This window comes from Hemicordylus capensis, chromosome 2, assembly GCF_027244095.1.
Source record: "Hemicordylus capensis ecotype Gifberg chromosome 2, rHemCap1.1.pri, whole genome shotgun sequence".
Taxonomy (NCBI): domain Eukaryota; kingdom Metazoa; phylum Chordata; class Lepidosauria; order Squamata; family Cordylidae; genus Hemicordylus; species Hemicordylus capensis.
The window spans coordinates 11,642,594-11,656,503 of record NC_069658.1 but is presented as its reverse complement, the minus strand read 5'-3'; the positions used below and the strand labels follow the sequence as shown (position 1 = coordinate 11,656,503).

At 43.4% G+C, this 13,910-nt stretch overlaps 1 protein-coding gene across 6 annotated transcripts in view; it reads right to left on the bottom strand.

The window, feature by feature from the left end:
- Positions 1–10,328, bottom strand: part of ARK2N (arkadia (RNF111) N-terminal like PKA signaling regulator 2N) — an 80,728-nt gene extending 70,400 nt beyond the window's left edge. For 2 of the 6 annotated variants that reach the window (XM_053295193.1, XM_053295192.1), the window contains exon 1: positions 8,712–8,977. The gene's annotated coding sequence lies outside the window, so the exon portion shown is untranslated. Of the gene's footprint in view, positions 1–7,413; positions 7,496–8,711; positions 8,981–9,786; positions 9,875–10,309 lie in introns of those variants that run through there. The other 4 variants (XM_053295196.1, XM_053295198.1, XM_053295197.1 and 1 more) reach the window with 4 other exon arrangements.
- Between the last annotated feature and the right edge of the window lie 3,582 nt (positions 10,329–13,910).

Sequence of the window (13,910 nt, the reverse complement as noted above, 5' to 3'; positions counted from 1 at the left end):
AGCACAACTCTCCGCTTGTAACTAGCAGCGTAGCTCTTATGCCATTTGGGCGCCATTTCCCCCCACGAAATTTGCGCCAGAAATCCCGCTGGGAAATCTCACATTAACACTGCATCGATGGAAGCTCTTTTCCAGCTTTCCCCCGAATTCTCACGTAATCGCCGCAGTGGCATAAACGCTGCCGGCGGCAAGGAACATTTTTTTTAAATGTACTCGCTGTGGCATTTCTACCCCAAATTACAGTAATAGGCTCCCTGGAGTCTAGATGTCTTTCATAACCAACTGCAGTTTTAATGGTAAAAGCAGCACATTTGTATCAAGGTCATATTTTGATTATGTTACTACAATAGGAAAAAAAATGCTTATTTTAATGATTGATATGAGACTTCTTGTTGTGTTGCTCCTTGAGGATATAAAATAGGCAATCTCACACTGCATGACCATGTAGACTGGTATGCAAGCTTTCCAGTGACACAAAAACTCTTCGCCAAAACACAACTATAGCTAGCATTCAGTTACTGTCGGAACACTGCAAGTCTACTACAAAGACTTTTCTCTGTATGAATAGCACACTATTTATAAAAATTTGCCTATTTCAAACAATATCCTGGACCCAGCAGGATGTTGCAATATCTATAAAAAGAGCAAATTCAAACAGCAAGCAAACACACATTGGAGTGTGAGTGTTTCACCCAACTTGACCACTTCCTCTCCAGCTATGTCCTAAAGGGAAAGCTGGACAAACTGTCTAATACACATAATTATTATTTATCTACAATATTTATACCCCACCCCTCCACTGCACTACTGCTCAGGGTGGCTCACAACCATAAAATAGATACAAGATACAATAAAAATAATAAAATTAAACAAATGAAACAAATAAGTTAAAAGTAAGATTAAAAACAACAATGATTATTAGGTTCAAATTAAAAGTTATTTTAAAAGCTAAAAACTGAAAATTATAAAAAGCTAAAGAAATTATATACAAAGCACAGTAGATTGTTTAATAATGAATTATTATAGTAGACCAATACTATTGTCTATGTATGACAACAGGGATGCATGTTTTATAAATCCACTTTCTGAAACAGCCAAAAAAAAACCCCCACCCCTGCATCTGTACAGTATTTGGATTCTGTAACTTAAAGGCGACATACTTCTACACCAGCCACATAATGGCACAGCAGGAAATGGCTTGACTACCAAGCCAGAGGTTGCCGGTTCGAATTCCCACTGGTATGTTTCCCAGACTATGGGAAATACCTATATCAAGCAGAGCGATATAGGAAGATACTGAAAAGCATCATCTCACATTGCGTGGGAGATGGCAATGGTAAACCCCTCCTGTATTCTACCAGAGACAACCACGGGGCTCTGTGGTCGCCAAGAGTCGACACTGACTCAACGGCACACTTTACCTCTACACCAACATAAATTGGTCAGTTAAGAGGCATCACCCTACTTATTAATTGCAAGATAAATTCTATCCATTTGTTTCCAGCGTGCTTTCTTGTAAGACCAAGAGATAATGGAAACAGAACTCAAGATACATGAAGATCAGCAACTCTAATTGTTAGATAAATTAAGCTTCTGAAGATACAACTAAAGCTCTGTCTCAAATGCAAGTGTATTTTGAAGAAAACACACAACCTAAAACTTTAAGAACAAGTTCTTGTGAAGAGAAGCTGAGAATTCAAAAAGTTGTGCAAAACTTCAAACACAGAATGATCTTTCATTTCCCAAGGCTAAAATCCTAAGCACACTTAACTTGGAGTAGATGCAATTTAACTCAGATGAATTTACTCCAGTGGAAACATGCACAGAATTGGTCTGCACAGTTATAGGTATGGACATTTATTATTGGCTAGCTCTTACAATGGAATCTGAAGCTCTGTGACAAATAAAATACTTCCATGTTTGTTTTCAAAAGATGGCCATTTGCAGAGGAGAGGCAGTGGGTGGGAAGTGGGGAGGATTGCTTAATCCTTTCCTACCTCTTAGGTTTTGGAGGCAAACATGGGTATCTGTGGTTGCCAGTACATGTCATTAAACACTGGTATGAGGAACTGTTAGACCATGAATACCAATTACAGATTTCTTAAGATCATTCAGTGCGGGTCTTCATTGATCCCTTCAATTTAACTCTACAATTTTATACAAATCGTCACATTTGCTTCCCCCAACCTGGAGCATAAAAAAACCTAATCAACTGTTAGTCATATATGAAACTGAATTTGGCACACATCCTACTAGAGGCGTACAACTCAATTCGACTTTAAATAGATTCAAGTTGAATCAGGGGGCAATTCACTGATTTGACCTTGAATTCAATCACCTTCAAAATAGGGCCCAATTCAGGGTTGAAGGGAACAATTGATTCAACCTGAATTGATTCGGGTGATTCAAACACCATTTTGGAGGCCCATTTTGGTGGGAAAACAGGCTTCAAAGTGGTGCTTTTTCTGGGGAGAGCTTGTCTACCAATTGGGGTTGGGGAGTAGACCAGCCCCAGTCCTCCAGGGCAGGCTGATGCACTAGTCTACCCATCAAGTAGACCAGAGCTCCTCAGAAAAAAACACCTTTTTGAGGCTTCTTTTTCCCAGTAAAATAGGCCTCAAAATGGTGTTCCATCACCCAAATCCATTTGGGTGATTCGTTGACACAGCCAGCCAAGCCAGCTGTTTTTGACAAATCAATTGGATGGTTAAGAACATTTAAAAAAAAGCCCTGCTGGATCAGGCCCAAGGCCCATTCAGTCCAGCATCCTGTTTCACACAGTGGCCCACCAGATGCCTCTGGGAAGCCCACAGGCAAAGAAGGTGTGAGGGCATGCCCTCTCTCTGGCTGCTGCTCCCCTGCAACTGGTATTTAGAGGTATCCTGCCTCGGAGGCTGGAGGTGGCCTATAGCCACCAGACTAGTAGCCATTGATAGACCTATCCTACATGAGTTTGTCTAAGCCCCTTTTAAAACCACCCAAGCTAGTGGCCATCACCACATCCCATGGCAGAGAATTCCATAGATTAGTTATGCACTGTGGGGGGAAATACTTCCTTTTGTTGGTCCTAAAATTCCTGGTTCCACGATTCAATCTCAAATCAAATTGCAGAATCTGATGTGTGCACACCCCTACTTCCTACCTATTTGTCACAAGTTATCCCACTCCTCCGTCTAACAGCTCAAGCAAGCATAGTCAGGATTATCCAAAGGAATCTTACAGCCATTATGCTTACAGACCTATCCACCAGAAAACTACCAAAACTGAAAAAACAATGTCACACTAAACACGTGCATGGACAGAGCTGGGTATTTGCCAAGACCACAGAATTGTATGAGCACAGGTCAAACCCTGCACCCATCTCCATTGAAAATGGCACATGAACTAGCCAAAACACTTTTTCAACACAGAACCTCTGCAAATCAGGCTGCCAACCTGACCCTTAAATCATCAAGCGACTCCCAGCTACCCACAGGTCCTGCATAGGTCTGTACTCCACCATTAGGGAAATTAATGGGTTAGTTCCATAGTATCTATTCTTGATTAGCTGGCAACATAGGGTAAGCAACAGAAAACTTTAAAATGGCCAGAGAAATAGCATAATGTGATGCAGTGATACTGACACACAGCAGATATATTCAAAACATTTCAGAAAAAGCACAGCCTGATGAAACTCAATGCTGGCTATAGCTATACAGATGTGGCCTTACTTTTCTCCTCACCTGACTGCTATTCATTTGCACACACCTATCATCAAGGCTCGTCTTTGTCTTCCTAATTTTCCAAATTAGTATCTTCAAGTCTCCTTCTTCAAGAAGACTAATTCTCTGAACAGTGCACAATGCTTTGAATCATTACTATAGTACTTTGTTTTTCTCACACCTTACACCCACATCTGCATCCAAAAATAAACTAACCTGAGTGCTTTCCAGATTACACCCCACAACAGTGTCACTACTTGTCTCTTAAATGTGCTTCCGTGCTGCCTGTGTTTCAACATCACAATCCCTGTGCTGTCAGCAGGGTGCTGTTCACATTGCCGTTGCCTTCTTTCATGTTTTATCTTTGTGTTACAGTACTACAATGTTGTATATTTTAGAAAGCACTGCAGCTATATTTTCGCCTTTGTGGAAGGTTCGCACAAGCTAGAAAAGACTGCTCCCCCTGCTGGGAGCTTTGTGCAACACCCTTTATTTACAGTTTCAAGACAATCCTGCCAAACTGAAGTAAACTAGCGCTAACAGCATGCAATCAGAAAAGTGCCCTGCTGAACACAGGCTTACATTTGTGTAGTGCCAAGTATAAAGGAATCCTGACCCTCTGATGTTCATGGCTCTGAAGAAACCTTAATCATGACCAAATATCCAACGTATTCTGTTATTTCACCTGTGAGACTTTGGCCCTTGTCCATTTTAAAAGGCAGAGGGAGGGCTTTAGATAACATACCCAGGTAATCTAAAGATGCAAACAGAACAGATAGAGCTCCAGAGTGAATATTGAGCTTTTCTTTATAGATCTCTCCCAACTGCCCTCTTTACCCATTAAAAAAAGCACACACATTGGTACTATTGGGAAACAAGCATCAGTAACTAGGACTGATAAAGTTACACTCTAAAGTCTCCAAGTAATAAAAATCCACTTTGGGTCAGTTTCTTGAGTCAATACATGACTCCCTCAGCCACACAGATCAACAACATGCTCAGGAGAAAGCAGCCCTACAAGCAGGTCAGTTCTATTGCTGAGAATAGCTGCTATGAGACTCTGTATCATATGCCTGAAGCAGAGAAGCCAAGTATTCACAACTCTGAAACCGCAAATAAGTCATGTGCCTGCCAGATTCTGATAATCTAGCACTAATTCTTTTTAACTTTGCAAAGTCAAATGAGTGCTTTTAAGGAAATTGCCTCCAAATGCAACACACACTTAAATAAGGGGTTGGATGGATTTCCATTTTCCCAGATGCCATTTCTTGGTATTTAAGCATCACAGAGAAGGCTATTAGATTAAGAGTATACCTAGTCTGATCTCAAAGTACACCTAGACTTTGATCTGAATAGCAAGAGTGGTTTGAGACATCCCTGAACTAAAACCTGAAGAGAAAGAGGCTTAAATAATTTAAAGAGAGAAACTGTCAGGTTTCAAGACTATTTAAAGAGTGTCCTCAGCTATGTTTATATGCTCCAATATGTCAAACATCACTTTTATGGTAAAGATCACCCCTAAAACTCCCCTGACAAAATGATATTTCTGCTGTAGAAAGACAGACTAATGTGAAAGGAAAGAATCCCACAGCTCAAACAATCACTGCAATTGTAACCATCTGACTTTAGATTAGGGAAGCATCTTTTCTGCAATTTACTTTATGGAGCTGATAAACAGCAAGTATTTCCAAAGACTGTAAAAGCTAGATCCTCCAATGCTGCAACATCTTCCACAAACAGCTGAGGCAGTTCTCTCTTCAGTATTTCTAAAAACATCCACACCTACATACGCAGGTCACAGACAGCCCACAGCATTATTTTAAGCATGTTCATGCACACACACTTAAATAACCAAAGGAACAGCACACAAACAATGGAGAAAGATAGATAAGAGGCAGGGAGTTCTGACAGCTTCTGAAACTAGCTGCTGTGTCCAGACCACACAGTGAGATTGACAGCTCAGGGACAGACAGACCATCAGAATAAAGACCAGAAGATGTTTCATTTGCCTTTGGGAATCTAACCAACTGAAATACACTGTAGCCATAGAACAGGAATGAGCTGCACACAGCATTCCACATGCTCAGGGCCTTTTCCAGTCCCTCCAACTCATCAAGAACTACTTCTGAAGGTTGGCAGACTCTCTGGAGTAGCGTTCAATGCAGTTAGTGGTGCTGCAACTAGAAAGGAAAAAATCAGTACACACACATCCCATGCACAGAAGTATTTCTCAGTCACACACAGGGCTCTTTTGGATCCTGGCCATATTTTGACGATTTTGCCCTGAGACTTTAAGAGATGATCACAAGTCCTATAGAAGGGGAATTATCAATTTTGAGATCCTACATCAGCATCATCACAAAGACCTTGTAGCTGCCCATCAGTTCAATCAGCATACATTAGTTTATTATAGTCAGATGTCATTAACTAACCACAGATAAAGGTTAACTTGACACCTACATATAAACAGGATTCTAGCCATGTTAAATGCAACAAAGCAATTAGAACAAAATGGTCATTTAACACACCTTTAATATTTTATTTATGTATTTATTTTTACATTTTATATCCCGCTCTTCCTCCAAGGAGCCCAGAGCGGTGTACTACATACTTAGGTTTCTCCTCACAACAACCCTGTGAAGTAGGTTAGGCTAAGGGCTACCACAGCATGCCTTCCTTTCTTAATATTAAGTTATCCCCAAATGTTTAGTTAATGACAAAGATAGGCTCACTACGTACCCACCTATATAGGGCTGACGCCTAATACAAAATTCACCAGTTATAGAACAGTTAGCCAGATAAAAGACACCCTTTTACAGATTATGTGCCTTAACCATGAGAAACTGAAACCATCAAAATATATTCTTTTCACCCCTAAACACAGAACCTGTGCCTTTGTAAACAAAAATATGTTACAATGTTATCTTAGTGTCTAGTTACAACTTTTAAAACAATTTTAACATTTCCATTCCCTTCACTAGTAAACCCATTTACAATTCCATTCTTTTCCCGGTGTGTATCATGTCAAAGCTCTTGCCAAAATAAAAATACTGATGATATATGCCCATAGACATCTGGTCTGTTATCACTTGCAAAATGGCAAGCTCATATCTGAATCTGATTAATTCTATAAAGCCAAGTCTGTACTACTCCCCTGGTTATTTACATAAATCCTTTGATTTGAATGATTTGATGGTTCTGTGTTATGAACTCATCAGCAGAGTCATGCTTTACTCTGAGCATCCAAAAAAGGACATCCCCCAATATTATGAATATGCCCGATTAAGAAGAGCTGTAGGTCAGTTACTCAATACACCACAAGACTTGGAAAGATAGCTACTAAACCTACAAAGTAAAAACTTCCCTGAAGCAATGTGTCAGATCAGAAAAATTCAAAGCAGCTATATTTATCACTCACTGTCATTAAATCAGCTGCAAGGAATTATTTACGTGAAAGCCAGACAGTTACACCTCTGGCCTATTTCCATCTTCACTAATATTGGTAGAGAAAATATTCAGAAGTGGGGAAGACAAGAAGGAGGAGAAAAATGTGAACATCTATATATGCAGACCAACTGTGGTAAGAACTTCAATAAGATCACATAATAATACCACAAAGTAAATAGCAGGCAGCAACCAATCTGAAATGACTTATGATTGAAGCAGGTGGATGAGAGAGGATTAACAAGAACATGTGTACACTTGAACTTACCCTAGGGAAAAGACTTTATTCCTTCCTGCGTAAAGTCACTAGTGGAGGCTTGCTCTGAATTAGCCTATGAAGAACTACAACCCTACAAGAGACCCATGGAAAGTTTCTTTGTAAACAGTGCCTCTCCCCCACTGCAATATAGACATATATTAACAAGGCATTTTGGTTTCTGGGGAATCTTTCACTCCAGCACATTAAACTCCTTTTGACAGCAGAAAGGGAGATCTCTCCATTTCTTCCTCTTCCACCCCAAATGTCAATTCCAACGTAAACTACACAGGAGACATTATCTCCCTTCCCCTCCGCCCCCCCCTCCCATTTCTCACAGCTACTTCTCTAGGGCTCCTCTGTCCACACACACACAAACACACAAAAACCAATTCAAGTCCCAAAGAATAATTTTTAGAGAGGGGAGGAAGGGGTGTGTCCTTGAGTGTAGCCCTGGTATGGAGGAGAAGTCCTTGACCCCCTAAAAGGGTGAAGGAAAGCAACAGCTACCACCCTTAGCCCTTTTAATCATTAGAACACAAACTGCCATGAAAAGGCAGAAAGCTAGAACAATCTTTTTTAATGATCGTATGAGGACGTACGACACTAAATATTGAAAAGACAGAAGAGGAGAAAAAGAGAGAGAAATCATGCTGAGGCCTCCTCCTGACATTTTGCTATGTTATGGTAGCATGTAAGTAGAAGATACGGAGTTGAGGGTGGCCAGGAGTAGGTGCAGGCAGACAACAGGGTCCTGACGACGACGCATGGGTGCACCCAAAGCAGAACGTGCCCCACCATTAAAGGCCGCCCCGTCCTGTCATTTCTGTATCCGGTGCACGGCAGGCATGATTATGTAAAAAGCGAGCGGCCAGACCCTGTTAGGGGTCGGCACGCCTAAGCCTCAGACCTCCTGCCCTCTCTGGCGACCCGCTCCTAGCCCCTCGTCGCACTGGGCAGCCCAAGCAGCACATGGCCCCTGGACTGGGGGATGGGGAGGAGGCCGGGAAAGAGAGGAAGGCGGGGAGAGGCTTCTTCTCCCGCAGCAGGCCCTTGTGCGGGGCTGGGGGCGGGGGAGAGCATCTCGGCTGAAGGAGAAGGCGGCGTGGCCAAGAGAGGGACTCGAGGGGAGAGCGTGGCAAGACACCCCCGCCCGCCGCCACCCCCCGAAATCAACCCCAGGCAAAGGGCTACCACGTATCACGCCCTCGCCTTCGCTTCCCTCCCATGCCCCCCACCCCCGGCCTGGATTCCCAAGCAGGTTTCTCCGCCTGGCGCGGAGGGAACCAGGCAAGCAGCCCCTCACTCACCAGGGCCACCGTCGCCACCGCGGCTCCTGCCGGCCTCAGGCCCCGCGGAGGGCACCAGCTCGGGCATGAGGGGCCGAGGCGGGCCGGGTCTCCTCCCTTCTCCGCCACCAGCTCCGCCACCACCTCCTCGACCCGGCAAGAGAGAGGGAAAGAGGGAGCCCGAGGGGAAAATGTCACCGCAAGGAGGGGAGGCCGCTGGCTCGCCTCGGCTCGGGCTCCCTCCGGCGTCACTTCCGGCAGCATCGGCGCCGCCGCTGCCGCGAGCGACGACAGAGAGGGAGGAAGTCGCCCGGAAAGAGCGGGTGACGCAGCGGGAGAGGGGCGAGCGAATGACGCAAGCGCCTCGCCGCCGCCACGCCCCCTCTCAGGGGTGGGGGAGGGAGGAATTGGACGGGGAGGCCCAGAGAGCGTGGTTGCTGTCGTCATCACGCAGCCCTTCCCCCGACTCCGTCTGGCTGCGCTCCGCCCGCTTTCAACGGTTTTAACCCCCCCTCAGCCCCTGAAGTGCTGTTATTGTCAAAAATTAATATTCGAGCACATCATCATGCCGAACAGTTGAACACGTATAATAAAGATCCCAGTGGGGGGAGGGAGAGGTGTTAATACTGAAACACACCACAAGATAAAATCGTCGGGTTTTGCTTGGGGTTGTTGCTGTTTTTTTAAACAGTAAAACGCCCAAAGATTGATATGAGGACATATAAAAAATGCTCTACATTAATAGTTCTAAGTCACTGTGAAAAATGGGAGTTGGGAATCTCTAGGAAGAGCTTCATTCGTTCATTCAGCAATGACAACCTGCACCACCCCACCCCAATACACACTCTCTCTTGGGAGCTGTGGCAAGCAAGGCAAAAGCATCCACAGGTGCCAACTTTCTCTTCAATTGTGTGTTGAGGATAAAGGAGACTGTACCCATTGAATTTCTGCCTGTCCGGCGCTGCCATGGTTGCCAGCTGTAACTTCCAAGTCAGGGGTGGTGCCAAGGGGAAGGTGCCAACCCAGCCTATGCGGACCCCAAGATTTGTATATGAGGTGGTGGTATAGAAATGAAATGAAATCATGACGGCCTTACAACACTTCCTCAGCAGCTGTCCCAAAAAGGCCTCTCCTCTGCCCAAGATGCACTAACGCATTCATCCATTCGCCACGAATATTTATATACCGCTTTTCAACCAAAGTTCCCGAAGTGGTTTACATAGACATACATACATACATAAAATGGCTCCTCATCCCCAAAGGGCTGGGGATGGATAGGGCCAGTTGCTCTCCCCCTGCTAAATTAACACATTTGTATACCTCCCCAAACACAAGTCTCTGGGCGGTTTACAGCAAAACAATAGAAACAATGAATAAAAAGGTTAAAACATTACAACTGTTTAAAATTTAAAAGGTTAAAACTATTTTTTTCAAAAAAACTAAACACACATCTCTAATTAAAAGCCTGGGTAAACATATGCATCTTGACTGCCTTTTTTCAAAGGCCCATCCCTGAATAGCCACAAGAGAGCCAGTGGCAACTGCAGACAAACTTCATCACTTGGACCCAGAGAGGCCCTCGAGAAATCCCAAAAGAACTTCAACCACATTCGCCTCACCATCAGCCTGAGTAGGGACCACCCCAAACATCAGGTTCACTTTCTGGATCCTGCTGCTATGCAAACCGCATGATGGCCTGAAGTGCCACCCCATAGCAGAAGCCCCCGTGCAGTGCATATACGTCCACCCAGCCCGCTGTTGAGAGGTCAAATGCTATGACAGGGACTCACGACTAAGGAATGTACAACAGGCATTCATAAACCTACAAATATCCATACAACAAAGGGCAGCGGGAGGGGGCAAAATGTACAAGGCTATACTGGTACCCAGGAACAACCTGCTACTGGACCGACCACAAAGAGAAAGCGACAGAACCTCATCGGTTGTCACAAGTCCAAGCTAAAACCACTCCCATGCATCACCAATGACCTCTGCTCCAAAGATGTGGGGAGAAACCATCCCAAGCTCAGCTGGACCAGTTGTTTTCTGATCAGCTGACAACCCTAAATTCATCTATTGCCCCTTACCCAAACACATACCCCAGAAGTTCTTCAGGTCAAATGTGGCCAATTTTAGTGTTGTCCTGACTGATTGATTAAGTGCCGTCAAGTCGGTGTCGACTCTTAGCAACCACATAGATAGAATCTCTCCAGGATGATCTGTCTTCAACTTGGCCTTTAAGGTCTCTCAATGGTGCATTCATGGCTGTCGTAATCGAGTCCATTCACCTTGCTGCTGATCTTCCTCTTCTTCTCTTTCCTTCAACTTTCCCCAGCATTATAGACTTCTCAAGGGAGCTGGATCTTAGCATAACGTGTCCAAAGTATGACAGTATAAGCCAGGTCATTTGTGCCTCAAGTGAAAATTCTAGATTGATTTGTTCTATGATCCATTTGTTTGTTTTCCTGGCTGTCTATGGTATCCTCAAAAGTCTTCTCCAGTGTTGTTCTGCTAGTATACAAAATATCTTTGCTTTTGTCATTCTGAGCTCAGATGCAATTCTAAAGAACAGGGGTTCCCAACCAGAGTTCCTTCAGATGTTGTTGAACTACAACTCCCATCATCCCCAGCTACAATTGGTTGTGGCTGGAAATTATGGGAGTTATAATCCAGCAACATCTGAGAACCCAAACTTGGGAACCCCTGCTATAGCAAATATCAGGGCAGGTAATAATACGTAAACTACAGTAATAATACAGTGGTCCCTCGACTTACGAAGATAATCCGTTCCGAACGCACGTTCGTAGGTCGGAATTTTCGTAAGTCGAAAAGCGCATCCACTCGTAGGTCGAGGAAACCGCATCCAAAAATTCGTAGGTCGAGGAAGCCGCATCTAAACCGGCAACGACTTCCGGTATTCTTTGTCGTTCGTATGTCGAAATCTTCGGATGTAGAGTACTTCGTAAGTCGAGGGACCACTGTACGTGAATCATGTAAGGGCGCAGTGGGAAAGTAACTTGCTTAGGGAGCAAGAGGTTGTCAGTTCGAATCCCCGCTGGTGTTTCCCAGACTATGGGAAACACCTATATCGGGCAGCACCGATCTAGGAAAGTCCTGAAAGGCATCATCATAAAGTGTGGGAGATGGCAATGGTAAATCCCTCCTGTATTCTATCAAAGAAAACCACATGGCTCTGTAGTTGCAAGGAGTCAACACCAACTCGACTAGAAAACAAAAAGCAACCCATAGGAATAAGTGTTGATTCTGCCCCACCCCATTGCCTGTTATTTCTAAACTGGCCTTCTCTCCTTTCAAAATATCTTTATTCCATGTTAACCACTGAGAGGTGGGGAAAGAATTCTCTTATGTGGTGCAAACTGAATGCCTCTTTCAGTGCTTGAACTTTAAGGGTATTTGTTAATATCTCTCAGCTCTTTTTGTCATAGAGAAGGAAACTGTCCCTAAGGCATGTCTGGCTTAAGCTACTTTATAGGCAATGGCCAGTACTTGAATTATGCCAGAAGGCCATAGAAAATTAGTGATGGCAAAATGTGAGGCCAACAGGTCACACCCTTCAGGGTAATAAGACATTCCTCTCCTGTTTTAGTTGTAGATTTGAAAGACTTTAAAGGCAACCTTAGTGTAAAACAATTCTGACTTGAAAAAAAAGTCAGAAAGGACACCCTTTCCTTTAGGAGGAGTGGGGACAAAAACCCTAGATTAATTCTGAGCTAATGGAACACGGCTGGCTTTTCCCACATTACAATTTCAGCCTCCATACCAAGGCAAAACAAACAAAGCGCTTAATTGATAATTAAGTAATCCAAAAACCTTCCATTTAACATGAGGGTTAAAATGAGTTAAAATGTGAGTCACGTGAGCTAAAAAGAATGGAAATTGCAAGTTAAGGTGCACATCTTAATTTCTATGCCATATAAGCTGTAAAGACATTGTACAGCCTGGTATAGGATGATGGCTTTAGAAATTAGGCTCCATGCACCCACACTTTGCCTTGGTCTTTCAGTTAGAGATTGGGCTGGGGAGTGATGCATCCAGGCAAACAGGTGCAGTTTCCCTAACCAATTCCTAGAGATGTCCCTGATGAATTTCTGCCTGATGCATCTCTGATCAAGGCAAAGTGTGGGTGTATGGAGCATCATTTCTGAAGCCATCATCCTATACGAGACAGGACAAAGCATTTACAGTGTATATGGCACGGAAGTTAAGATGGACACCTTAACTTGCAATTTCCATTCTTTTAAGAGCATGAGTGAAAATGTAAAGCAGCTTAACTCTCATTTTAAACCCATTTTTGGATTACTGATTTTCCAGGCATTTTAAAAAGGAAAATCTGATTAGACAATATGGGGAAGAGCTTACCCAAACTACAAAATAGAACATCCTGATGTTTAACACAAAAAAGTTTGTAACACCTACAACTAAGATAATGTCACACTCCCACCCCCGCCACCCGGAAAAACACTAGTAAATGAAATTAGTGGATTTAGTAATAGTGACAGTGTGATCCCACCTCATGATTATTCAGCAATGAATAAGGATACAAGAAGCAGGTAATTTATGTTCACTTTAAATCTGTACATTTAACACCCACACACAATGATCATTAAAAATAACCAATGCAGCAGGGTATGTGTCCCTTGTAACTTAGTGAATGTGTGCCAATGGCTAGGCAGGTTGATTTTATAAGCAATTGAATGTTCAGGGCTTATAAATGGTGGGACATTGAAAACCCTCCAGCTTAACTATACTGGCACAATCGTGCCAGTATAATTTGCTCAGACACATGCACTACATTTGATACTCCACCAGTCCTAGATGTGTAGGCTCCAACTATACCTGTTTATCAGGGTCAGTCTCTATTTTCCAGAATCTGTCCCTGGTAAGTCACTGTTCCTGTTTTGTCCTTATTTTTGCCTCTGGAGGATCCTTTGTTCAGTTTTTTTAAAAACATGAATTGCTAGAGCTGACTTTCCACTTCTTGTAAGGCACATCACGCCCCCTTCCTCTTTCCCTCTCATCATCACTGCCCCCCATACCTTTGCTCAGTGCTCGAGATTATTATATTTCCTAGTATGCGCTACTTTTCAATGATGTAGTTCTCAGAGTGGTACATGTGGATATAACAGCATCCCAACAATAAGCTCTTAATCCCGTCTCCACAGTGAAACCACTGGACACACATTCTAGCTGAACATGAGG